The sequence below is a fragment of the Trichomycterus rosablanca genome, chromosome 1 (genome assembly GCF_030014385.1).
Source record: "Trichomycterus rosablanca isolate fTriRos1 chromosome 1, fTriRos1.hap1, whole genome shotgun sequence".
In the NCBI taxonomy this organism is placed as follows: Eukaryota; Metazoa; Chordata; class Actinopteri; order Siluriformes; family Trichomycteridae; genus Trichomycterus; species Trichomycterus rosablanca.
In genome coordinates, this window is record NC_085988.1 from 35,655,036 (window position 1) to 35,681,431 (window position 26,396).

The 26,396-nt window shown below is 42.1% G+C and overlaps 1 protein-coding gene across 1 annotated transcript in view; it reads left to right on the forward strand.

Moving 5' to 3' along the window:
- The window catches only part of tln2b (talin 2b), a 265,448-nt gene that overhangs the window by 63,633 nt on the left and 175,419 nt on the right, over window positions 1–26,396 (forward strand). Inside the window, exon 2 of the mRNA XM_062991879.1 lies at window positions 18,156–18,204. The gene's annotated coding sequence lies outside the window, so the exon portion shown is untranslated. The remainder of the gene's footprint in view (window positions 1–18,155; window positions 18,205–26,396) is intronic.

The window sequence follows — 26,396 nt, forward strand, 5'->3', positions numbered from 1 at the left end:
TCGCGGGGTGTATGTCGCCCTGAGGGGGCAGAGTCGATCCGAAGCAGAACTCAGAGAACCCCTTCAAGACAAAAAATGAAACCGCGGAACGGAAAGGGGCTGGGCGAGCCCAAGCCAACTGAAAAAGAGAAGATAACAAAAGTTTCACTACTCTGAAGTGGCGAGCCCAACTAAGTACGAGATATAAAAGAAAGGGGGCTAAAGAGCCCGGTTCGCTACACCAGACACGACCAAAAGCCGAATCGTGATGCGCATTTGAAACGCGCCTCGGTGTGATTCGAACCGACGCCGTCCTATACTAACCCGCGGTGACTTAACCGGATGCGCCACAGCGCCACTAACAAATACGGCGCTGGTGAGCAATATGAAGGGCAAACAAAGGATCGCTTCTTTTGTAAATAAAGAGATTAATTCTTTCTATCTCTGACTATTTAAAGGCGATATCAAACAAAGGGGTAATTATGAAAGGAGCAGGCTAAAATATAAACCCGTCTTAACCAAAAGTGGATTTAATGAGAGAATTCTAACGCGTTACGCCCACACCCGAGTGAGAGGCGATACGCTCGTGAACACCACCGATGAGTACGGAAAACCCCGAGCTCATGGGCGGGACGAACTGAGCTTGGTCTGTCTAGCGACCATGCAGAGAAAGCACAGCGAGGAACGTAAAGCGACACAACGAGCACAGGAAAAGAGAAGAGACTTAAAGGGCAAATTCCCAAGTTTAATTAGGGAAATGCATAGTAGTCACACCGGTCCTGACCTGTCCCTGAGTCACTTTGATTACCTCGACCGTAGGTCTACCGCGAACCCTCTATGAGGCCTCGCGTTACCAGTATCCCTAACGAACCGTGCAAGAGAGCACAAAAGAGGGTGTGACGGGGATGCCTGGCTAAGCGTTCCCTTAAGTACCTGCTCAGCCAGGTGTTCCCCGTTGCTGCTGATTGCGCGAGGGCGGCTTGGGCTTTGTAGTTCTGCTCCCCCTAGTAGAACTACCACGAACCCGCCCTCGGGTGGCAATGAGAGGAGTCTCACGCGCTTGGCTCCCCCTGGTGGGCGCAGAGGGAGTCAAACGGCTTCTGTCCGTGCAAGCACCGGAGTCAGCTGAGTGAGACGCGGATCGGCCCCCCCTGGTGTCCACCAAGGGGACGGACCGACTCCTAACAGTACCCCCCCGTCTAGAAACGGCTCCCGACGTTCCCATGCCTGCTGCTCTGTTCTCTCGGAATTCGCGTATCAATGCTGGGTCTAAAATATGACGAGCTGGAACCCAGGACCTATGTTCGGGTCCATAGCCCTCCCAGTCTACCAGGTACTGGGTGGACCCCTGGACCCGTCGCGAGTCGAGCAATTGGCGGACGGAGTAGACCGGACCTCCGTTGATCACCCTGGGAGGCGGTGGGTGCGGTTGCGGCATGGTCCGGCATAAGTAGGGTTTTAGACGGGACACGTGGAACGTGGGATGAATCCTCATCGCTGGGGGGAGATCCAAGCGATAGGCGACAGGATTTATTCTCCTGATGACCTTAAATGGACCCACGTATCGGGGGGCCAGCTTCCCAGACTCGCCTCTAAGGGGCAAGTCCCGGGTGGAGAGCAGCACTCGCTGGCCCGGTCGAAACCGGGGGGCTGCCTGACGTCTCCGGTTGGCCGTGCTCTTCATGGTGGCCGCACTGGATTCCAGTGCGGCCTTGGCCCTGCGCCAAGCTTGCCTGCACCGGCCAACGAATTGCTGAGCTGCCGGGACTCCTACCTCTCTTTCCTGGGATGGGAAGAGTGGGGGAGGGAACCCAAACTGGCACTCAAAAGGCGACATGCCTATGGCCGAGTGCCGGAGGTTATTGTGGGCGTATTCAGCCCAGGGGAGCTTGTCGGGCCATGAGCGCGGGCAGCCGGAGGTCAGACATCTGAGGGAGCGAGTGAGATCCTGGATGACCCTCTCGGATTGCCCATTTGACTCTGGATGGTACCCAGAGGTCAGACTGACCGAGACCCCCATTAGCTGGCAGAATGCTCGCCAGAACCTACTCACAAACTGAGGGCCTCGATCTGAAACGATATCCATGGGGATCCCATGGGGCCTGACAACATGTTGGAGTAGGTTCTGGGCGGTCAGCCTGGCCGAGGGAAGTCCCGAGAGAGGTATAAACTTACAAGCCTTTGAGAAACGGTCAACAATAACCAGGATCGCGGTCAGCCCTTTGGAGGGAGGAAGGCCCGTGACGAAGTCCATCGATATATGGGACCAGGGCCTTGAGGGGACGGGTAGGGGCATGAGCAGCCCCTGGGGCCGTGCCCTGGGTTCCTTGTTCTTAGAGCACACATCGCAGGTTGAAATGAGGGCCCGGACCTCCTTCTGCATGGCTGGCCACCAGAAGCAACGTTTAAGAAAGTCCAGGGTGCGAGCAACCCCTGGGTGACCAGTGAGGTTTGATGCGTGACCCCACAAAAAAACCTGACGGCGCATGCTGGACGGCACAAACAACTTCCCTTCAGGGCCCCCACCGGGATCGGGTTCCCTGCGCTGAGCTGCCAGGACCTTGCGCTCAATGTCCCATATAAGAGGGGCTACAATAAGAGCCGCTGGGATGATGGGTTTGGCCTCTGAGTCTGGTTGGGGAGGATCCCATTGACGGGAGAGAGCGTCTGGCTTGGTGTTCTTAGAGCCGGGACGGTACGAGAGGTTGAAATTGAATCTCCCGAAAAACAAAGACCAACGGGCCTGCCGGGAGTTCAACCTTTTGGCCTGCTGAATGTAGGCCAGGTTTTTGTGATCCGTCCATACTAAGAACGGAAGAGGTGCGCCCTCCAGCCAGTGACGCCATTCCTCCAAAGCCAATTTGACAGCCAGAAGTTCCTTATCGCCAATGGGATAATTACGCTCGGCTGAGGTGAGGCGGTGGGAGTAGTAGGCGCAAGGGTGCAGTTTCCGATCCTCCCCCGAGCGTTGCGAGAGGACCGCGCCTACCCCCACATCTGACGCGTCCACCTCCACAATGAACGGGAGCCCTGGGTCCGGAAGATGGAGTATGGGAGGGGAGGTCAGGAGCTCCTTAAGGGCGTCAAAAGCCTCTTGGGCCAAGCGGGGCCACTTAAAGCGACCTATCAAGCGTTTGGTGAGCTCGATAAGAGGGGCGGCTACGGAGCTAAAGTTCCGGATAAAACGCCGAAAGAAATTGGCGAATCCCAGAAAACGCTGAACGGTGCGTACTGAAGTCGGGACTGGCCAGTCTTTCACCGCCTGGTTCTTGGCGGGGTCCATCCTCAGCTCACCATGGGATACAATAAATCCCAGGAATGAGACGGAGGTTGCATGGAAGATGGATTTCTCCAGTTTCACAAATAAGTTGTGTTCCAAGAGTAGTTGGAGAATCCTTCTAACATGGGTAATATGTTCCGTGAGGGAGCGACTATAAATATAAACCCGTCTTAACCAAAAGTGGATTTAATGAGAGAATTCTAACGCGTTACGCCCACACCCGAGTGAGAGGCGATACGCTCGTGAACACCACCGATGAGTACGGAAAACCCCGAGCTCATGGGCGGGACGAACTGAGCTTGGTCTGTCTAGCGACCATGCAGAGAAAGCACAGCGAGGAACGTAAAGCGACACAACGAGCACAGGAAAAGAGAAGAGACTTAAAGGGCAAATTCCCAAGTTTAATTAGGGAAATGCATAGTAGTCACACCGGTCCTGACCTGTCCCTGAGTCACTTTGATTACCTCGACCGTAGGTCTACCGCGAACCCTCTATGAGGCCTCGCGTTACCAGTATCCCTAACGAACCGTGCAAGAGAGCACAAAAGAGGGTGTGACGGGGATGCCTGGCTAAGCGTTCCCTTAAGTACCTGCTCAGCCAGGTGTTCCCCGTTGCTGCTGATTGCGCGAGGGCGGCTTGGGCTTTGTAGTTCTGCTCCCCCTAGTAGAACTACCACGAACCCGCCCTCGGGTGGCAATGAGAGGAGTCTCACGCGCTTGGCTCCCCCTGGTGGGCGCAGAGGGAGTCAAACGGCTTCTGTCCGTGCAAGCACCGGAGTCAGCTGAGTGAGACGCGGATCGGCCCCCCCTGGTGTCCACCAAGGGGACGGACCGACTCCTAACACGAAGTGGGTGGAGTCGGTGACACGAAAAAGTTAGGACAGAAGCCATGTGGCGATTACCAATAGAAATTGAGCATTGAGCAGAGATGTACATGCATTATCTCTTCCATGGTGTAACTGTGCCCTTTGTTGTTGGTTCCCAGATGATAGATAGAGATGGTAGAGAAACACATTGTCTGGGTGTCATACTTCTTCAAATAGACACAGCAATTGCAAAGACCAACGCAGTTTTCTTGTTATGGTAGTGATACACAACGCAGAGATGAAAATGATAGACAATGGATTTCCTTCCAGGATTTTTATTGTTAGTGGGAACACATCTGATTTGTGGTAAAAACTGGGTCGGAAGGAATCTGATTTGTGATCATATTTATTGATTTATCAATTAATTTATTAATTAATTTATTTATTCCTCTTTTTTTCTCCGAACCCCCCATTTTCTCCCCTGATCTAGTCGTATCCAATTACCCTCATTGCGTTACGCCTCACTTCTACCGATACAACCCTCCACTGCAACTGACACACGCCCCCTCCAACAAGTGTGCTAGTACTGACTGCATCTTTTCACCTTCATGAGGCGAGTTCATATGCCGACCAGCCTTGTGCACGGGGAGCCTCATCCTGATCAGTATTATTCCCCAACTCTGCGCAGGCGCCATCAATCAACCAGCAGAGGTCGTAATTGCACCAATTATGAGGAACCCTGGTCTGGCTTACCAAACCTGTAAACAACAGCCAATTGTTGTTAATGTGGCTGCCCAGCCCAGCCTGATGGCAGAGCTGAGATTCGATACGATGTTTTCGAAATCCCAGCTCTGGTGTGCTAGCTTGTTTTACCGCTGTGCACCTGAGCGGCTTATTTATTTATTTTTTAATACTCTATGTAGATACTAGCCAGGAAAGTACGCTGTACTACCATGACATTTGCTTTTTTTAGTTTTTCATTTTATTTATTTATTTATTTTGCTTGGTGTTAGATAAACCATAGCAACCAAACACCTACAGGAGGTGATGACGCTGTCGGTGTGAACACATTTTTACTAAAGCTGGTCTCACAGCCTACATCAATATATTATTATATAATACTGTAGTTCACATGTACGAAACTATGGAATGGAAGCTATAGGTTAAAACCTTAGCAAACGTTTCTAGTAAAATATTTACCTGAATAATATGAACCTGACAGGTGGCATCGTTTTCAACAGTAAACAAGCTCTTTCTCTTGTGGGGATTATTTACCTACAAGCAGCTGCATTATACTCTCCAGGGTTAATTAGGTTGTAACCTGGTGATATGTATACATCACTTCTACATAACTGCTGCCTGGATATATTATGTTTAAACTAATAAGCTCTCTTCAAGCACAGCTGCTTGTTCTCTTTGGACTTGTGTGTAATATTTGGAAAACATCGCGATTCCTTTGTGTTGCCACTTTCATTCACTTTTTGTGAGACTTGAATCGTTTGCCTATTAATTTGCTTACAATCTCTGTTATCTAGCTCATTTAAATTGCTTCTGTGCCCTGACTCTACTAGAAATCAGATGACCTTGCTTGTTGTTATTGCTCAGACTCATGCCTCCTATAATGTTTCATCCTAAGAGAAAAGTGTGTTGATTCTGTAGTTACTCCGGTACAGGCCTCTTTAGTTTCTGTGAACAGACGAACACAAAATTTAACACATGATCTGTGTCTTTTTTTCTGTTTATGAAGTTTTAAGCAGTGTCTAACACACTTGCTTTTACATTCTTATGCCCCCAGTATCTTGTACATTATGGGCCCACATTTTATCAAAAAAATTCAGAATTGTGCTTAGAGCTCAGAGCTTTACGTGCCTGTATTTACTAATACTGTTTTAAATTTGTAACTGGTAACTTTGTTGTCATTTAAAAAAGATTACATGCATTACAGTTGTTAGCAAAATGCAGAATTATTCAATGCATAGTTGTTTTGCGTGCTTGAATATACCTAGTGACTGCTGTTATAGGACATGGATGGATGTGTGTGTGTGTGTGTGTGTGTCTGTCTTTAAGAGAGGTGTATAGTGGGAGATGCTCTGTTCACAATATCGCTATAAGTGATTCAGGAGTCGAATTTGTATGAAGCGAAGCTTGTGCACGTTCTGAGTTTCTCTCCTCAGTCATCTCTCCATTTTTACTGTTATTAATGAATGCTGTGGTTTTAAATAAACGCCAGCTACTACAGAACACCTTGTGTGACTCGCTTTTCTTACTGGTGAGACGCTTAATTAAACTGACTGTTACCACAGAGCGGTAGTCAAGTCAGAATCGTTCTGTCCTTGAAGCTAAAGTTATCTCACCTGAGGTTTCTGTCAGTCAAAGCAGAGTATCCTGAACTAGCGAACTTAGTAATTAATGTACTTTTGCCTCTACTTGGCTCTGTGAAGTAACGTTTTCTGCTCTCATCTACATCAAAAGCAAGTACCGCTTACGATTTACGACTAGTTGTAAAGGAAATTGAACCACGAATTTATGTATTATCTTTTTGAAGTAAATATTTTAATCAGCAAAATTGCATCGTATGTATGATGTGCACAACGTAAATTATATTATTTTAGCTTGTCAAGAGCTTTCGCAATGGTTTCTGTGCCAGGGTTGTGGTTTACAAGATGTAACATAAAAAGCCTCCACAATGGGTGTTTGTGTACAGGTTCATTTTGTGTTTGTGTCTGTTAAAATTTGTTTATTTAATTATTATTATTTTTCTCTGTGACCCATTTTTGGTTCGTGAACCAACAATTGAAAAACCCTGCTCCAGACAGTAGATGTAGGTCAGTATATTGTAATATTTAATAGTTACAGAAGTAACCTTGTAAATTTTGCAGTGGAGATACTGGAGGGGTGTTTGTACGATATGTTATTACTAAGAATTTCCCTAAGTGATAATTTACCTGCAGACAGTCGATTTGATTTTTAAACCAATGTCAGTGTTTGATTAGTATTGGATCAGAATTTATATTTTTGAGTAAGCAGGTCACAGTCCAGAAACCAGGTCTATCTATTGTTGTCAATAAACTTAATCAGTACTGATGTCTAGGCATTTCTAATTCAAATTGATGCATGCTACTTTTTTCCGGTGGCTCTTGGCAGTTACCGTGGCTTTCAAATACCTTAAAACATTAGAAAAATAATGGTGGCAACTACTATTTGTAGGTAAAAGCATCTTTTTATGTGAACTGCAAATGAGACGGCAGTAAGCCAGCCTCACTTCAGCTGGAAGAAAGAGATCACAAAGATCATTCTGTTCATAAATAATGTCTGAAATTATTATGCAGGGTTTGGTCAAAGTCATGGTCCATTTATACTAGGGCTGGCACCGATCTGATACTCTGTATCAGTATCGGTCCGATATTGGCCCAAATCACTGGATCAGATATTGGAAGGAAAAAAATTTGTAATCCGATCCGATACTGTTGCTAATGTAAATGTTTTTAATCAAAATATGCTATCGGCAATCGGCCGATATTTCCTAAATGTAGCTGATCCGATCGTGTGATATATAAAAGATCACGTTAAGTTAACAGCTCAGTGGATTGATCCAGACTTTGAGCTACGAAGCACCAACCATCACATCAAAATTCGTCAACAATCACACAGAAACCATCGTGAAAGCTCTTCATGACCTAAAATAACATCATTAACGTTGTGCATCATACATATGATGCAATTTTGCTGATTGAAATATTTACTTTAAAAAGATAATTCAACCCGGTCACATCTGAGTCGATTCTATCAGCACGTTATATAAACTCCTGGTTCACTCTGGTATATCGGAAGTGGTTCTTGCTTGTGATGTAGATGAGAACAGAAAACGTTACAGAGCCAATCAGAGGCAAAAGTTTATTCATTATCAAATTCGTTAGTTCAGGATCATCTGCTGAACTTTTAGGATCATCAGAAAACTTTTAGACGGAACGAGTCTGACTCGGTTACAGATCTGTGGTAATAGCAGTTTAATTAAGCTTTTAAATTAAGCTTTTTAATGTAAAAGAGTCACACAAAATGTTCTGAAGTATCTGGTGTTTATTTAAAACCACGACATTTAATTAATAACAGTAAACACGGAGAGATAACTGAGAAGAAGAACTTACGCGTCGCATGAAAACGAATCGACTCATGAATCACTTAGCGACACTAAACAGATCATCTCTTAAAGGCACAAACACACGCGCGCTGTTGCGTTTGTCTCCGGTTTATCTTCACTGTGAGGCTCTTTTTAGGTTTTTTTTTCAGACTGAACTGGATAACATTAAACCTGCGTGTGTGTGGGCATGTTGACCACCCCATCCCCCCCCCCCGATCGGAATTGGCTATCGGCCGATCGCCCTGAAAGGAGATCGGAGATCGAAATCGGTGCCAAAAACCCTGATCGGTACATCTCTATAAATAACACTTAATGTAAATAACACTTAATGTAAATAACACTTAATGTAAATAAGGCCATTGTTTGTGTGTAAAGCAAATAACACACAGATACGTTCCAACAGAGCGCCGTTTATTGCCAGCTCACTCAGCAACTGCCGTAACAAGGTGCATCTTGATATCATTAACATGTGCCACTGATTTACAACTCATCTGCAACAGCTATTCAGAAATTAAACACACTGATCTACTTAAACTTTTAGCATTTAAAAAAACCATCTCTTACTGCCACATCTAAAAACACTGTTTAAACACAATAAAAATCGCTTTATAAATGATAAAATAAATTGTTCAAATCTTGTCCCCGGCTTGGAGATATCTCGCATCCTCAACATTTAATCCATTAGTGTTATGAAATAAAACAATCTACACCGTTCCCCATTTAGCCACAGACGTCCTCTTCAAAATCCAGCAGGGTTTAATAATCAAAAAACGTGACAGAACTTTAACGGAAAATCTCAACTCTGTGTCAATTGTAATTGGTCCATCGCGTTTGATTGACATCCACATCTTCCAATTGTAGACACTTTGGACGACACGCCGTAAAGCGAGATGTGTCTTGTGAACAACAGCTTGAACGTAAGTGAAACCAAAAATGCTGCTAAATGTTCTGTGTGTAAAAGTCAGAATAAAATCAGCAGTTTTGCATAAGTGTGATGTTATGGTTCTGTATTTATTCCTTTAGAATATGTGTTTCACAGTTTGAGCATTGTTATTTAGATAGCTAGTTTAACCATGGTGCATTGAGACATGTATTATTACTGCTTAGTTGTTTGAGAGGAGAAATGACGGTATTGGATTGGTATCGGTATCGGCAGATACTCAAATTGCAGTATCGGACATAAAAAAGTGGTATCGAGCCAGCCCTATTTTTTACCAACAAATAATAGTAGCCACCACTATTTGTATACTGTTTTGGGGTTTTTGAAAGCCACTGTTTCCAGTGAGCTTACAGTAAAATAACTGCACGTATGGTTTCAATAAAATGTACTTCTTGGTTTTAGTGCTATGCTACTTTGCTCCTCAAAGCTTTACCTCGATAAATTCTTTTACAAAACACCTGACACAGGACCTATCCGGTTAGACAAATTAAACACAAGTGTTTTGTGCCAGCTGTGTTCTTTTCATCTGGGTGTAAGAGATCAAGTTTGTATTTGATTTGTTGCCTTGAACCATTTGAATATTAATTTTGCATTAAACGCCCACCTCTAACGTTTAAGCAAAGTGTATGTGTAAAAGGCAGATTTATTTTCATTTCCTTTGAGTGTTACTGCTAATTTCCTAGATGCTGTCCTCAGCAGCATACTGCATTGCTAGAGTACCGGGCTGTTATTAAGCCCCAGTCAGTGAAAGCTGTGTGTGTACGCTTTGTGAAGGTTAATGACCGGACCTTAGTGCAGGCATTCTTGGTGTAATGAGATGAGACCTCCTTGGCTCTGTAATAAGGTAAATGGGAGAAACATGGCTTGCATGTAGCTGAAAAGACGCAGGCACTTACTTAATTACCACTTCTGCTCAGCACATTCAGCATTCAGGCCCTTTTTTCCTGCAGGATCAGCCAGATGAAAATGGTTAACAAGAATTGTGGTGACATATGAATAACCAGATTCTAGATAATAGCACTAATGTTCCCTGTTTGATTTTTCTTTTCTTTAAGCCTGACAATGTTAAGTCATGTGTGTATAATACTCTGAACAATTAGGTTACCTTTGCTAGGAGACAAGGACATTAAATGAGGCTAAGGAGCTGAGGGAGCTGCTTGTGTTATCAAATTTGATTCATTCAGTACATTTAAACTAGTTTATTTTCTCCTATGATGGCCAACTCCCTCCTCACTTCTAAAATATGGTATTAAGTACATGGGAATAAGGTACAAACTGCTTTGAGGGAAGAGAGAAACTTTTTTTGTTTAGAGACCTAACTGCTGAAAAATGGAAGGTTAATTGTCATGCTGTAGTGGCCAGACACAGCAGGAAAAGGTTGGAGCTTTGGAGCAGCCATGTGTTTTAGTGGCCCCTCTTGTAATGAAGCTTTAAACCTTTGGTCCAGCCAGCAAACACTGTTACACATGGTCTTTTAAGGGGAACAATAAAATATTGGAATATCAGAAGCAGTTGGGAAAATACAACTAACCGCTCGCTGTAGATGCACATATAGGAACTCAGTATATTATAATATCCATTAACAACAAATTTGAATTAAATGGACATATTTGTGGGCAACATTTTATTTGAAGTGCAATTTGTAGTCTGATTATCTGTTCTCTATAATTTCAGTACATATTTAATTTAGACATAATACCAAAACCTGTTCTACCAAGGAAAGTAAACTAATACACTAGCCCACCACTACCGAGACAAATAAATATACATATTTAATATTTTTAATTAATAAATATTTTTTAATCGTTTTTATAAATTAGATATAAAAATATTTAATTCATTCATTTATTTTTATTTATGCATTTTCTCCCATTTTCTCCCAGCTTAGCGTAGTCAATTTGTCTTCCGCTGCTGGGGGATCCCTGACTGCAGTCGAGGTGGGTATATTGCTGCTCACCCCTCCTCCGACCCGCACAGCCCTTAGCGGAACCCTTTTTTTTTTTTTTTATATATATATATAGAGTAGATTAGATTAGATTCAACTTTATTGTCATTACACATGTACAAGTACAAGCTAAGCACTCTGCACAGATGCCTCTCTGTCTGACAGTCAGGGTCCTTACACAGCGTTTAAAGACCCCACCCACATAGTCCGGTCATCACGTCCAAGCAGAACCGTGTCTGCTGCAGGCACTGCCAATTATGCCCACTAGATGGGACCCAGCCGGCTGGTGACATAGTCGAGTTTCGAACCGAGGCGTTCAGAATCTTGGTGCTGGTGTGCTAGCAGAATATCCCACTGTGACACCTGGGCGCCATTATTTAATTTATTGAATAATACATTTAAAACGTGGATCAAGGATTGAATAATTTTGATACATTTTGAGCTCATATATGAACATAATGACTTAGCAATTTTTAAAAAATTATTTTCTGGGATATATTTTGGATAGAATTATCTACATCACTTGTCCAGAGATAATAACTATATTATATGTAATAGTAAACACATTCAAGACTTGTGCGGTTTGATATAGGCAAAAGTTAAACAGACACCAATAGCACTTAACTAATGCCTAGTTCACACTACACGATCTTTGCCCTGATTTTCACTCGCCGACTGGTCGGCACTAGATTTGTCGGCTCTGGAGCAACTCGGCGTTCGCTTGTCGATCGAGACTCTGCTCTCAATTGCTATGTGTGAACTACTCAACAACTCGATCCGAGTGGCTCGCTGAGCACTCGACTGAAGAGATATTCAGCTTGTCGATTATCTAAATCTGAGTTGCCCGACTGGCAATGAGTGCTATGTCGAACAGCCAATACGGGGTGAGGAGAAACGCAGGGGAGAAGGTGGGACAGGGGCATCATATAGTTTATACCAGAATACATCGACACACACAAGTTTTACAGTACCGTATTTCTGACTTTATCGTTCTCTACAAAACATAACAACAATGTTGCATTGCAAAAAAATATGTATTAACCTCCAACTCACTATAGAACAATCCATGTTGTTCCTGTTTTCCTACTTGTTTTTACGCTGCACATCAGCGCACAAACTTTGATCACTCGCTACTTGTTGACATGCATTTTTGGACGTGGTATCATTAAACCTCTCGTCACTTCTCGCGTTTGTTTTCGTGACAGAACGTAGTTTGGGAGACCAGAGAAGCTTGCCTGCGATTCCAGTTGGTGATAGATCGTGTAGTGTGAAACCCCCTATCACCGATCAGTCGTGTAGTGTGAAAGCCGCACTGACTTGAAAGACTCCCGATTACAAGAGATCCATCGTGTAGTGTGAACTGTACAGCGACCTGACGACTTGGAAAGTTGTGTAGTGTGAACTCGGCATTACATGCTTGTCCGTTAAAAACAAGCCTCGTCTGTGTATTTACAGTTTCAAAACCAGTCAGCATCATACTATTAATAATGAACTTGCACTACAGTTCATGGTTATTTTATTATTCTAACTTATTTCTTGTTCAACTGAGACCTCTTTGTATATCTTGTATGTTCTTCCTTCTGATGATGACATAAACTAGCATGAATTGCTCATACATTATTCCAAAAATAATTTATGGTGGTTGTAGTTACTGAAACTGTATCTCTAAACCTGTGCAGTATTGTGATATATTTAAACAAGCCACCAGTTTAGGGCAGAACTGTAGAGAATTGCAGAATTCAGCTCACCCAGGCTCAGCTTTGCCAGTTGTGCCTTTCCTCAGCGACACTGCTCATTCCACTCATTTATCACATCCCTGAATAGAGTCCTCACTCCTCCAGGGCTGAGACCCTGTATCCTTGAAGATCAAGTCCAAACAAGGGGCTTATTCCACAGCACAGAGAGATTCCTTCAATGCCCTCTGGACCTGACGTCAGTGAGAAGCATCTAGCTGAACCGTAGGGCTGCCGCCGTTGACCCTGACATAGTGTCGCCTTTATTCGCATGGCCCTGAATTCCAAGTTCTCACATCCATTGCTTAAATTCTGCATCTCTGCACTGCCGTTGATTGCTACTCATGAATTTACTTTTTTTAACACGTAGAAGAATGTGGTCTCAGTTCCAAAGCATCATTCATGACTCACAGCAAAATGAATAGAAATGTCAGAGGAGTATAAGCACTTATTAATGTTGTTCTCCTAGAAAAATCTTGCATAGTTATGTGTGTTTATGATCATTATACATTTGGGATTTTCTTCCTTGCATACACACACCATTAGAATACATTTTTTTTAAAGCTTTTTTAAACTTTGTTCTCATTGTTGACACCAGTAAAATGAATTCTACAAACACAGCTGTATCCACTCACTTATTACTCACTGTCCATTCAGCCTACAGTAATGATGATTGTCCATTACTGTTGCAACATGATGGAACAACACCATGCCTTGGTACCTCAAAACTTTAGAGTTCTGGCTTGGAGCCTAAGCTTCACTTAGTGTCTTTGTGATGTCTATGTAATGGTTCTATGTGGCTGTATTTATACTTGAAGATAAAAGTAACTCTGCCCTAAAATGTGTGAACACTCCTTTTGAACTCTGGCGTACACCACATAAGTAGTAATTGTAGAACTATAAAGTGCTTCTATATGGTAAGTGGAGCTGATAAAATGGACAGTGAGTGTAGAAACAAGGGTCATAATGTTATGCCTGATCGAAAGTCATTATTTGTAAGTGTAAACACTAAGCAAACCAGCACTAAAATGGAACAATGTAGCATTTTCTTGTTTGGTCCACACCAAGGGAACCGAACTACAAGTATTAACATAAACTCCGTGTGAGCCTTGGTCCTTGTTTTTGTTCTTTAATTTCTCTGTGAAATGGCTGTCCACTGTTTTCCAGGCTAAGGCACGGACTATAAATTACTGCACAGTTGTATGAATTAATTTTGCAAAGTGCATATAAGTTTTGAAAGTAAAAGCTGACATGCAATGTTTCGATTGAAGCGTGGATGTTTTCACTGGTGCTCATTAAAGAGCTTACTACATTAATGTGTTTTGGCCAAAACTGCCCTGTCAGAGACATTATCTAATCTCTAAAGTCTTCTCATTCACATATTATTTAGAAAGTATGTAGAGCAGCATGGCATGCTATATGGAGTGTGAAATGTGCATGCCTTGTTTGACTCTTCAAAGGCTCAAGCAGTGCTAACGGCACTGTGTTATTGGCGGGCAGCACAGATATTTGCCAGTATGCATTTGCAGTTGAATTTGTGACTGACCAGATCCTGAACTAGGATCATGGATAGCATCCTAACACTAATGACTTGTCGTTTAGGAAATTTGTAGCAGATGACTCACTCATAGAAATAGTTTATGGTGAATCATTTATCTTTATAGAATTACATGAGAAAACATACTATAATACAATTGCCTAACACAGTATTTTCTCAAATTATAGTATTAAAATATACTGTTCTTTATTGCTGGGGTGGTACCCTCAAACATAGGTCTTTTGTACCTTTAGTTGGTATTATTTTATCAAAATATACTGCTGCACATCTTAAGACGTGTGTGCAGGAGGAATGGGACAAAATAAAAGCTGAAACACTACATCACTTGGTCTCCTTGGTGCCAAAATGTCTTTTAAGTGTGGTGAAAAGGAATGGCAACATTACTAAGTGGTAAATGCTTTACTGTCCCAACTTTTTTTTGGAATGTGTTGCAGGCCTGAAATGCAGGAATGTTTATTAATAAATTAAATGAAGTTGAGCAGACAAAACATGCAAAGTACAACAATGTACAACCCCAAATCAGAGAAAGTTAGGACAGTATGGAAAATGCAAATAAAATAAAAATGCAGTGTTCCTAACATTTACTTTGACTTTTATTTGATCTGAGATATTTCATGTTTTATCTGCCCAACTTCATCTCATTTGTTAATATACCTCCACTCCTGCATTTCAGGCCTGCAACACATTCCAAAAAAAGTTGGGACGGGACAATTAAGGGCTAGTAATGATGTGAAAAAACTAAATAATGATATGATTCCAAACAGGTGATGTCAACAGGTGATTGTAATCAAGGTTTGGTACAAAAGCAGCATCCAGGAAAGGCTGAGTCTTTGATGAGTAAAGATGATCAGAGGATCCAGTTTGTCAACAAATGTGTGAGAAAATTATTGAAATGTTTAAAAACAATGAACCTCAAAGAAAGATTGGAAGGAATTTGCTTATTTCTCCCCATACAGTGCATAATATCATTAAACCATTCAAGGAATCAGGAGGAATTCCAGAGATGTCCATGTATTTTTCAACAAGACAATGCAAAACCACATGCTACACACATTACAAAGGCATGGCTGTGGAAGAAGAGGGTACTGGACTGGCCTGCCTGCAGTCCTGACCTGCCCCCTATAGAGAATTTTGAAAGGAAAAATGCGACAACGACGACCCCGTACTTTGCAGGAAGAATGGGACAAAATAAAAGCTGAAACACTAAATCACTTGGTCTCCTCGGTGCCAAAACATCTTTTAAGTGTGGTGGAAAGGAATGGCAACATTACAGTGGTAAATGCTTTACCGGCCCCATATTTTTTGGAATGTGTTACAGGCCTGAAATGCAGAAATGGATGTTTATTAATAAATGAAATGAAGTTGAGCAGACAAAACATGAAATATTTCAGGTCTGCAATCAAATAAAGGTCAAAGTAAATGTAAGAAACTCTGTGTTTTTTATTATTTGCTTTTTCCATGCCGTCCCAACTTTTTCTGATTTTGGGTTGTATTACATGAAAAGAAAATACTATAATACAATTGCCTAATGCACAATTTTCTCAAATTACAGTATCAAAATATACTGTTTGTTGCTGGGGTGGTACCCTCAAACATGGGTATTTTGTACCGTTAGTTGGTATTATTTTATTAACATTAAAAGGTGCATACAAGTCATGCAAAGTACAACAATGTATCTTATATCTTGAGTTTACACCACATGCACTGACTGGTTCCTCTTAGCACTGGTCAAAGAACTGATCTGGCATATGCACAATCAAAGGTTTAAAATAAGGGGCAGGAATTTCTGCTTTGGTTGTTTTCTGCAAATACTTGTTTTTGTGACGGGGCCAGTGATAGCTCAGTGGTTAAGGTACTGGACTAGTAAACGAAAGGTTGCCGGTTCAAGCCCCGCCACCACCAAGTTGCCACTGTTGGGTCCCTGAGCAAGACCCTTAACCCTCAATTGCTCATTGTGTTCAGCTCATTGTGTAAGTCGCTTTGGATAAAAGCGTCTGCTAAATGCTGAAAATGTAAATGTAAATGTGACTAATTGGGATACCTTTCTCTTTTTTCTTTCAAGGCTTTTACTAATTTATTGTATGTTTCTTTATGGTAATATTATAGACATATGGACACTTAATATTTGGCAGTTTGTCGTTTAGCTGTTTTAATTGATCTGCCACTTTTAGTTAGCTATCAGCAAACTTCGGTCGCTCTGGATCAGTCTTTGACCACTTTGATTAAAAATCAATTACATTTGTTAGTTTTTTGACACTGATGACTTTTTAGGACACATTTTCTTGATAGGAATGAGGTCTGGACTTTGGACAGCCTTTAAGCACATTGCAATGTAAAGCTGTTTTGACTGACTGTTGTGACCTCTGTGTTTAAACATTTTCCAGTTTAAAAGTAGACCTGTTTAATTTCAAGGTTATAGTTGAGGGTTCTGCTGTCCTTGACAAAGATACCACTTTGTCATGTACTTTTTACTTGCTGACATATCTGTACACATTGTGGGACCCAGTTGCTTCACATGACAATCCTGACATTGATGCTTTCTGAGATCTGTACAGAGCTTCCCACTATTTTCCAGCATGATCCTTGTGGCTCAGTCTTACACAACTGGTCAAACTAGCCCTATCAATATGGGCACAGGAAAGTCAATAGCTGTAGTCAATCATAATCAGTAATAGGGGAATAGGCTGCTGTGCCACAAAGTAAATTGTAGGATTTTGTCATATATTGTAAATTTCAGTTATATAAACAGTCGCAGAGTGAATTAAAATCCCAGGATTTGAATGTAACATGTTCTCTTAGAAGTGTATGTAAACATGGACTTCAACTGTATAACTCAATAGTTAAGCTTAGCTGGCAGCTGGTGCTGCCATGTCAACTTCAGGAAACATCTTAAGACATGGTTTCCAGTAAGAGGAACGATGGTGATTTTAGTTGTTTTTCCCATTTTCCTTTTAATCTAGTTGTGTCCAGTTCTCTGATTGTAACGTCCTCCATTGCTGCAGCACTATCACACACTCCCTTGTCATGTCTGCACTCGCCTGGCTCTTCTTTTCACCCTCCAGAGGTGGATTCTTATAGAGAACTTTATCACGTATGCAGAGTCAGTAGCAGCAGTAATAAGCAACTCATTTGAACTCTCCCCTTCAGGCACAGCCAGTTGTTTCTGTTGGCCAGGCCAGGTTGATAGCACAGCTGAGAATTGAACTCGAGAGTTTGAGAACCCAGCGGTGGTGGGCTAGTGCGTTAGTCCGCTGAACCACCCAAGTGCCCTGGATTTTAGATTTGAAATAGCAATTCCAGTGAATCTGGAATAAAGGCTTGGAAAATTTAAAATATACACTTGCACATGCATATAAGTCTGTTATAAGACACACTGCTCTTCTGTTCCTTTGTCCTTACATTTAGTCAGTTTTCTAAAGTTTATAAACTCCCTGATTTCTTTCTTTCCCTTTACTTATCCTTTACTTATGTTTGCCTTAGATAACCCCAAATACCCACAGGGCTCCACACTGGCACCCATACTGAAATAATGAGCTGTTTCTAATAACAAATCTCAAAACAACAGCATTGGGCTGCATTACAAACCAAATGAAAGTAATTTGTATGTGCATTGAGGCTATGTAGTTTTGAGTCTGGCTGTTTGACAGCATCCTTTAATCTGCATTGTTTTGTCAAGTGTCCTAAACCCCCAAAAAATCTCTTCCAGAACAGTGATTCAGCAGAAAACGTGCTGATTATCTTCCTGCATGTCTAACTGACTTTCTCTTTTATTTTCAGCTGTGCAGAACCGCTGAGGTCCTTTGCTATTGTATGCCTAAACAATAAGGTAAGACTCATTTAATTTCAATCTATACAGAGTGTGTGTAGTGTGCATTATTTAAAGACTGTGTGGACACGAGTAAAAAGCGCATTTTCTTTTTTGTTCTTTTTTTTTGTTTCTTTTCAGCTTTGCTTTCCATAGCTCCAGGTGTTCTCAGTCAATCGCAGTGTTAAATTTGGCACTGAATGAGCGCTGATTCTTTTTTTAAAGCCCGGTAATGAAATTCCGGGCCATTTTTTTGCTCCTAGCAGGGGCTCTGAGCTCTGAATAGTGCTGTGCTGTTCAGAAATGGGCCTTATGCTCTATGACAGGAGTTGACCAAAAGCCACCAGCCCTGAAAAGGCCGGGGGACTGGTTGCTATGGCAGCCATAGTATGTGGAGCATGGCGGCGCTGGCAACCTGTTGCTAATGAAGCATGGCAGCAACCTTGCCTTCATGTGTCTGGGCTCTTCTTGAGCGCTCGCTCACTACTGCAATCAATGTAGCTGGCCAGCTCAAAGAGCCCTCACTCTCTCTCTTCCTCTTAACCTCTCTCGCTTTTTTCATGTCTCTGGGGTTTACAGCAGACTTCCCCCACGTGGCAGGAAATGCACGGCTGGCTTTGCGAAGATTCTGGACTTTTTGGCCAGAGCGGACAGGTTTTGTAAAGCAGTGTGTTGGTGTCAGAGAGAAAATGATAGATGCACTGTAGTGTTAAAGATTATGAAGCATGCAGCTTTTGGCTAGTCATTTTTATTTTAGCATTTGCTGTTTTTTACTTTTTTATTTAGTCATTTTTGTTTCTTGTACTTCTTGCTGCATTAAGTATTTTTAAATTGTGACAATTCACAACCTATTCTGAGTATTTGTGAAGTCGGACACTGCTGTTGGACAATGCCTGACTCCCGAAGTGTCCCTGATCCCAGAAGTCTTCAGTAAGGTTGATGTTAGGTTGATGTTAGGGCTTTATGCAGGCCACTAGTGTTCCTTCACACCACTCATCAAACCACTGACCTTTCTGGACTTTCATTGGGTCAAGAGACACACTCAGACAGACAGAAACATTAGAGGACCTTTACCAAAGTTGTTATAAAGTTGGACATCTAAAGCCTAGTATTAATCTCCTCTGCTAGTTGCACCACTCCTCCCTGATCAAGAAGGGCTGCAGACTATCACACGCCCCCTACAACACACATGCAGTTACTGAGCGCTTCTTTTTACCTAATAGAGGTGGAACCAAACAGAGAGCCGTATTGCATATGTAGAGACAATCAATGCTGCTTAGTGATCTTTGACCCCTCACCCCTTCTTAGTTTAAGATTATATTACAGTACTGTGTAAAAAGTAAGTGCCCCTCACTAGATTCCCACTGTGTTTGCTAATTTGTTGCATTTAAATGCAACACAAGTAAACAAAATGCAGTTTTTAATTGATCCCATTTATTAAAGATAAAGATTTATTCAATCCCTATATCACCATGCAAAAACGTAGTTACCTGCCGAAACCTTATAATCAGTTGTGCCACCCTTGGCAGTAACAACTGCAATGAAATGTCTTTTACATCGTTGTGGAGGAATTTTGGCCTAATTTTCTTCACCAAACTGTTTTAATTTATACATGAAGAGTTTTCGAACATAAACTGCCCGTTTTAGATCTTGCCACAGCGTGTCAATGGGATTTAAGTCAGGAATTTGACTTGGCTACTCCAAAACCTTCATTGTGTTTCCTTTGAGCCATTCAGAGGTGGACTTGCTTGTGTTCTTCATATTATTGTCCTGCTGCCTAACCCAGTTACTTTTTTACCATAGGGCCTAGTAGGGCTGAACAGCATTTTCTCTTTAATGAACAACATCATAATGTGTTTAGCTTGAAAAATGTGTTTTATTTGGTTATCTTTGTCTAATAATAAACATATTTTGATTATATGTTGGGTGGGTATATTCACTGATAAGGCATAACATTATGACCACCTTCCTAATATTGTGTTGGTCCCCCTTTTGCTGCCAAAACAGCCCTGCAACTGCGACACACTGTGTATTCTGACACCTTTCTATCAGAACCAGCATTAACTTCTTCAGCAATTTAAGCTACAGTAGCTCGTCTGTTGGATCGGACCACACGGGCCAGCCTTCACTCCCCACGTGCATCAATGAGCCTTGGCCGGTTTACCACTGTTCTTTCCTTGGACCACTTTTGATAGATACAGACCGGGAACACCCCACAAGAGCTGCAGTTTTGGAGATGCTCTGACCCAGCAGTCTAGCCATCACAATTTGCCCCTTGTCAAACTCACTCAAATCCTTACGCTTGCCCATTTTTCCTGCTTCTAACACATCAACTTTGAGGATAAAATGTTCACTTGCTACTGAATATATCCCACCCACTAACAGGTTATTCACCTGTCAGTGGTCATAATGTTATGTCTGGTCAGTGTATATATATATACAGTGTATCACAAAAGTGAGTACACCCCTCACATTTCTGCAGATATTTAAGTATATCTTTTCATGGGACAACACTGACAAAATGACACTTTGACACAATGAAAAGTAGTCTGTGTGCAGCTTATATAACAGTGTAAATTTATTCTTCCCTCAAAATAACTCAATATACAGCCATTAATGTCTAAACCACCGGCAACAAAAGTGAGTACACCCCTAAGAGATTACACCCCTAAATGTCCAAATTGAGCACTGCTTGTCATTTTCCCTCCAAAATGTCATGTGATTTGTTAGTGTTACTAGGTCTCAGGTGTGCATAGGGAGCAGGTGTGTTCAATTTAGTAGTACAGCTCTCACACTCTCTCATACTGGTCACTGAAAGTTCCAACATGGCACCTCATTGCAAATAACTCTCTGAGGATCTTAAAAGACGAATTGTTGCGCTACATGAAGATGGCCAAGACTACAAGAAGATTGCCAACACCCTGAAACTGAGCTGCAGCACAGTGGCCAAGATCATCCAGCGTTTTAAAAGAGCAGGATCCACTCAGAACAGACCTTGCGTTGGTTGTCCAAAGAAGCTGAGTGCACATGCTCAGCGTCACATCCAACTGCTGTCTTTGAAAGATAGGCGCAGGAGTGCTGTCAGCATTGCTGCAGAGATTGAAAAGGTGGGGGGTCAGCCTGTCAGTGCTCAGACCATACGCCGCACACTACATCAAATTGGTCTGCATGGCTGTCACCCCAGAAGGAAGCCTCTTCTGAAGTCTCTACACAAGAAAGCCCGCAAACAGTTTGCTGAAGACATGTCAACAAAGGACATGGATTACTGGAACCATGTCCTATGGTCTGATGAGACCAAGATTAATTTGTTTGGTTCAGATGGTCTCAAGCATGTGTGGCGGCAATCAGGTGAGGAGTACAAAGATAAGTGTGTCATGCCTACAGTCAAGCATGGTGGTGGGAATGCCATGGTCTGGGGCTGCATGAGTGCAGCAGGTGTTGGGGAGTTACATTTCATTGAGGGACACATGAACTCCAATATGTACTGTGAAATACTGAAGCAGAGCATGATCCCCTCCCTCCGGAAACTGGGTCGCAGGGCAGTGTTCCAGCATGATAATGACCCCAAACACACCTCTAAGACGACCACTGCTTTATTGAAGAGGCTGAGGGTAAAGGTGATGGACTGGCCAAGCATGTCTCCAGACCTAAACCCAATAGAACATCTTTGGGGCATCCTCAAGCGGAAGGTGGAGGAGCACAAAGTCTCGAATATCCGCCAGCTCCGTGATGTCGTCATGGAGGAGTGGAAAAGCATTCCAGTGGCAACCTGTGAAGCTCTGGTAAACTCCATGCCCAGGAGAGTTAAGGCAGTTCTGGGAAATAATGGTGGCCACACAAAATATTGACACTTCAGGAACTTTCAATAAGGGGTGTACTCACTTTTGTTACCAGTGGTTTAGACATTAATGGCTGTATATTGAGTTATTTTGAGGGAAGAATAAATTTACACTGTTATATAAGCTGCACACAGACTACTTTTCATTGTGTCAAAGTGTCATTTTGTCAGTGTTGTCCCATGAAAAGATATACTTAAATATCTGCAGAAATGTGAGGGGTGTACTCACTTCTGTGATACACTGTATATAGATTTTTTCCCACAGTAATCTGTGGTACTAATTACACCCCAGAATTATTAATACCTTGCTTATTGTGCTTAGGTTCATTTCCTACACACTAAGGCTATCCTTGATGTAGCAGTCACCACTTCTGGTTTGGATTTAGAACAGATAACGCACCATACTGTCAGCTCAAGAAGCATGATCTATGAACACTGTTTGCGAGCTGCATTAGTTGGTGTGTATTGTCTTTGTGGTACATTTATTAAGAACAGAATCAGGATGCAGACTGTTACACTATGTTACCACTGGGACTCCCACTGCTTTACATTTAAAGCAGAAGGCACAAAGACGAGTATTCATTAATCATGTGTAAAGGAAACATGGTGTAAGGAAGGTGCACGGTTAATTGAGAGTGGGAGGAAAGATTTTTGGATGAGTGCTTTATCTCTTGGCTGGCTGGCTGTCTCATTTAAGCTTTGTTTGGTTATCTCGGCTAACTCTCAGCAGGTGAAAAGTTTTACTTTGTTTGCTGGCCAAGTGTGCACTGTGCACGAGTAATTGGTAGGTAAGAATAATGGCAGCACACATGAAGGCAAGGTTGTGTACTGTAGGGAGATGAAAGGGTACGGGGTAAACTCCAAAACAGACTTGCTCTTGTTGAGTTGAATTTGGGAACAAATGATAACAGTGCTTTTTAAAACTATACTTTAGCTAACTCTGGCCTTGTATTACTCGGGTTTTGACCCCACGGAAGCACCAGTTTCTTAATATTTAGTCAATAAAAGATTTAGTATTTAGTAACAGAGCTTAATCCATGCAATATTGCATTTTTATGCATATTTATGTAACACATCACTAGAGGTGGAAATTGTTTAATTTTTTAGTATTTGTAATTTACTGAAGAATTGCTTAAAACAGCTCTGATTTGCTGAGACATGGACTTTAAAAGACATCTGAAGGAGTTCTGTGGTATCTGGACATTACCACCAGGTCCTCTTTCAATTCTGTATATTGTGAGGTGGATCGTCCTACAGTGCATCTTGATGCCATCACTTCTGCATGTATATGATACCTGTGAGTCCGGTCATCCTGGGGAAAACGAGTTGTCTTATTTTTTCATTGCTCAGATGTACAGTTCCACCGTCTGTGTTCCAATTAGTGCTTTTATCTGGAGAGTTAGCTTGGGTGCTTTGACTGGCCTGCAAATTTGCAGCCCCATACACATATGACATATGCACCTTATCATTCATATTGCATTATCTGCAATTTAAGCCACAGTAGCTGTTCTGTTGGTCCGGACCAGATGCCACAGCCTTGATGAACAAGTCTGAAGAAGTCATTTGTTAATGTGGAGATATGCTTTGGGTTGTTGCCGTACAATTCCCTTCACCTTGACTAAAGCCCCAGTACCTGCAGAAGAAAAACAGCCCCAAAGCATAATGCTGCCACCACCACCATGCATCACTATGGGTATAGTATTCTTTTGGTAATGCACAGTGTTGTTTTTGCTCCAAGCATACCTTTTGGAATTATGGCCAAAAAGTGTATTTTAGAGGATCAGTGTATTTTAAAAGCTCTTATATTTCAGCAATAGTAAAGGGTGAATGGTAGGAATGTTACTTTATTGTTCCTACTAGGAGAACAGAACATGGATCTAATTTAGTATCTAAGAGCCTGCAGGGTCTCCATGTAGATGTGACATTTGAAACACATTTGCCTCAGGAAGCCGTAAAGTATTAGAAGCACATTTGTAGTGGTTAACAGACTTCAACCCCTTGTTCCACAGTGTAAACAAGTGTTATGCCCAGTGCACATTATACGACTAAAACTGGAAATCGTCGTATCAATTGATCATGGGTGATGAAACTTTTTGGGATCACACTGCACATTATTTAAAAGATTACACAATGCATGATATTAATCACTGACAGAAGGCAACATGCACTGTGAAGAGAAGCGTGTACGAACAGACAGGAATCTAAAAGTTTCAAATGTGTATTATAACGAGCGTGTATATACTGTATATATACATTTATATAAAACAACCTCCTTGTTTCTACACTCACTGTCTATTTTATCAGCTCCACTAACCATATAGAAGCACTTTGTAGTTCTACAATTACTGACTGTAGTCCATCTGTTCCTTTTGTACCTTTTTTAGCCTGCTTTCGCCCTGTTCTTCAATGGTCAGGACCCCCACAGGACTAACACAGAGCAGGTATTATTTAGCTGGTGGATCATTCTCAGCACTGCAGTGACACTAACATGGTGGTGGTGTGTTAGTGTGTGTTGTGCTGGTATGAGTGGATCGGACACAGCAGCACTGCTGGAGTTTTTAATACTGTGTTTACTCACTGTCCACTCTATTAGACACTCCTACCTAGTTGGTCCACCTTGTAGATGTAAAGTCAGAGACGATCGTCATCTATTGCTGCTGTTTGAGTTGGTCATCTTCTAGACCTTCATCAGTGGTCACAGGACGCTGCCCACAGGGTGCTGTTGGCTGGATTTTTTGGTTGCTGGACTATTCTCAGTCCAGCAGGGACAGTGAGGTGTTTAAAAACTCCAGCAGCATTGCTGTGTCCGATCCACTCAAACAGCACAACACACTAACACACCACCACCATGTCAGTGTCACTGCAGTGCTGAGAATCATCCACCACCTAAATAATACCTGCTCTGTAGTGGTCCTGGGAGAGTCCTGACCATTAAAGAACAGGGTGAAAATAGGCTAAAAGGGTATGCAGAGAAACAGATGGACTACAGTCAGTAATTGCAGAACTGCAAAGTGCTCTTATATGGTAAGTGAGTGATAAAATGGACAGTGAGTGTAGAAACAAGGAGGTGGATTTAATGTTATGGCTGATCAGTGTATATTCCAGCATGATACATTTGTACACCAATTAGTCCCCTAAAATGTGTATGGCAATTCCTATTTCATAACAGTTCTGCATGTTATGGTCAGAGATATGTTAAATGTTGGACTGTAGTTAATCATAATACAAATGTGTTGAATGCATCAGATTTAATCAGGCTTAAAGATCTGAGCGACTTTGATGATTGTTATGGCAATGCGCCCGGGTTGAAGCATCTCTGAAAGAGCAAGGCGTGCTCACAGGCAGTCATGTTGAGTACCTGCTGACAGTGGTCTGAGGAACTTAAACTGTTAACAGGTACTTAGAGGACATGAAGGCTATGGTATCTGGTAAGGACTGAGAGAAAGCTTAAATTGCACCCACAATAAAAATGCAGGCATCGGAACTGGACATTGGAGAAATACAGGAAGGTTGTTTACCATCAGATGTATTCTGTCATCCCCAAGAGCAAATGGATGGCCAGGCATGTGGACATTTTTTACTATGAAAAGAGATGGCACTGTGCAGTGTACAGAAGTTAAAGCATCTGCTGGTAGTGTCCTGGTACCAGATACTACAAAACTCATACAGGATGTTTATTGAGTCCGGATGCTTTGGAGGGTCAAAATTGCGTTTACCTTATAATTGTTGGTGGTTCTAATGGGTTGGCACATCAGTGTATATGATACCAAAATGCTGTACCATCTGTCCATGTAATACAGCATTTTGATGTGACATAAAACACGTTTTAGCAATGTTTTAAAAAACTGTTGAGATTCTAGTTTATGTATTTTTTGCACTAGATGAATCATGGGGCGACACGGTGGCTCAGTGGGTAGCACTGTCACCTTACAGCAAAAAGGTCCTGGGTTCAAGGCCGGGTTTCTGTGTGGAATTTGCACGTGTTCCTTGTGTCTGTGTGGGTTTACTCCAGGAGCTTCCGTTTCCTCCCACAGTCCAAAGACATGCAAGTAAGGTGAACTGGAAATACAAAATTGTCCATGACTGTGCTTGATATACTAATTACAATACTAATGCAATAATTTTGTTCATAATGGTAAGTACCACCCCAACAGTTCCTGGTCATACAGATACCTAGTATAAAGCAGGTACCAAGAACTAAAATCAGTTTTGGTTGCTGCGCAAAAATATGTCTAAAGTTTATGGAATTCTATATTAGTAACTGACATTATAAAATGTGCACATTTTGCAGCCTTGCCATAATAAGCATTCTTTAATACCATAGTCACACCACTTTTTAAAGTGTGTTTGTAAACCATTTAAAAAAAATGCTGTC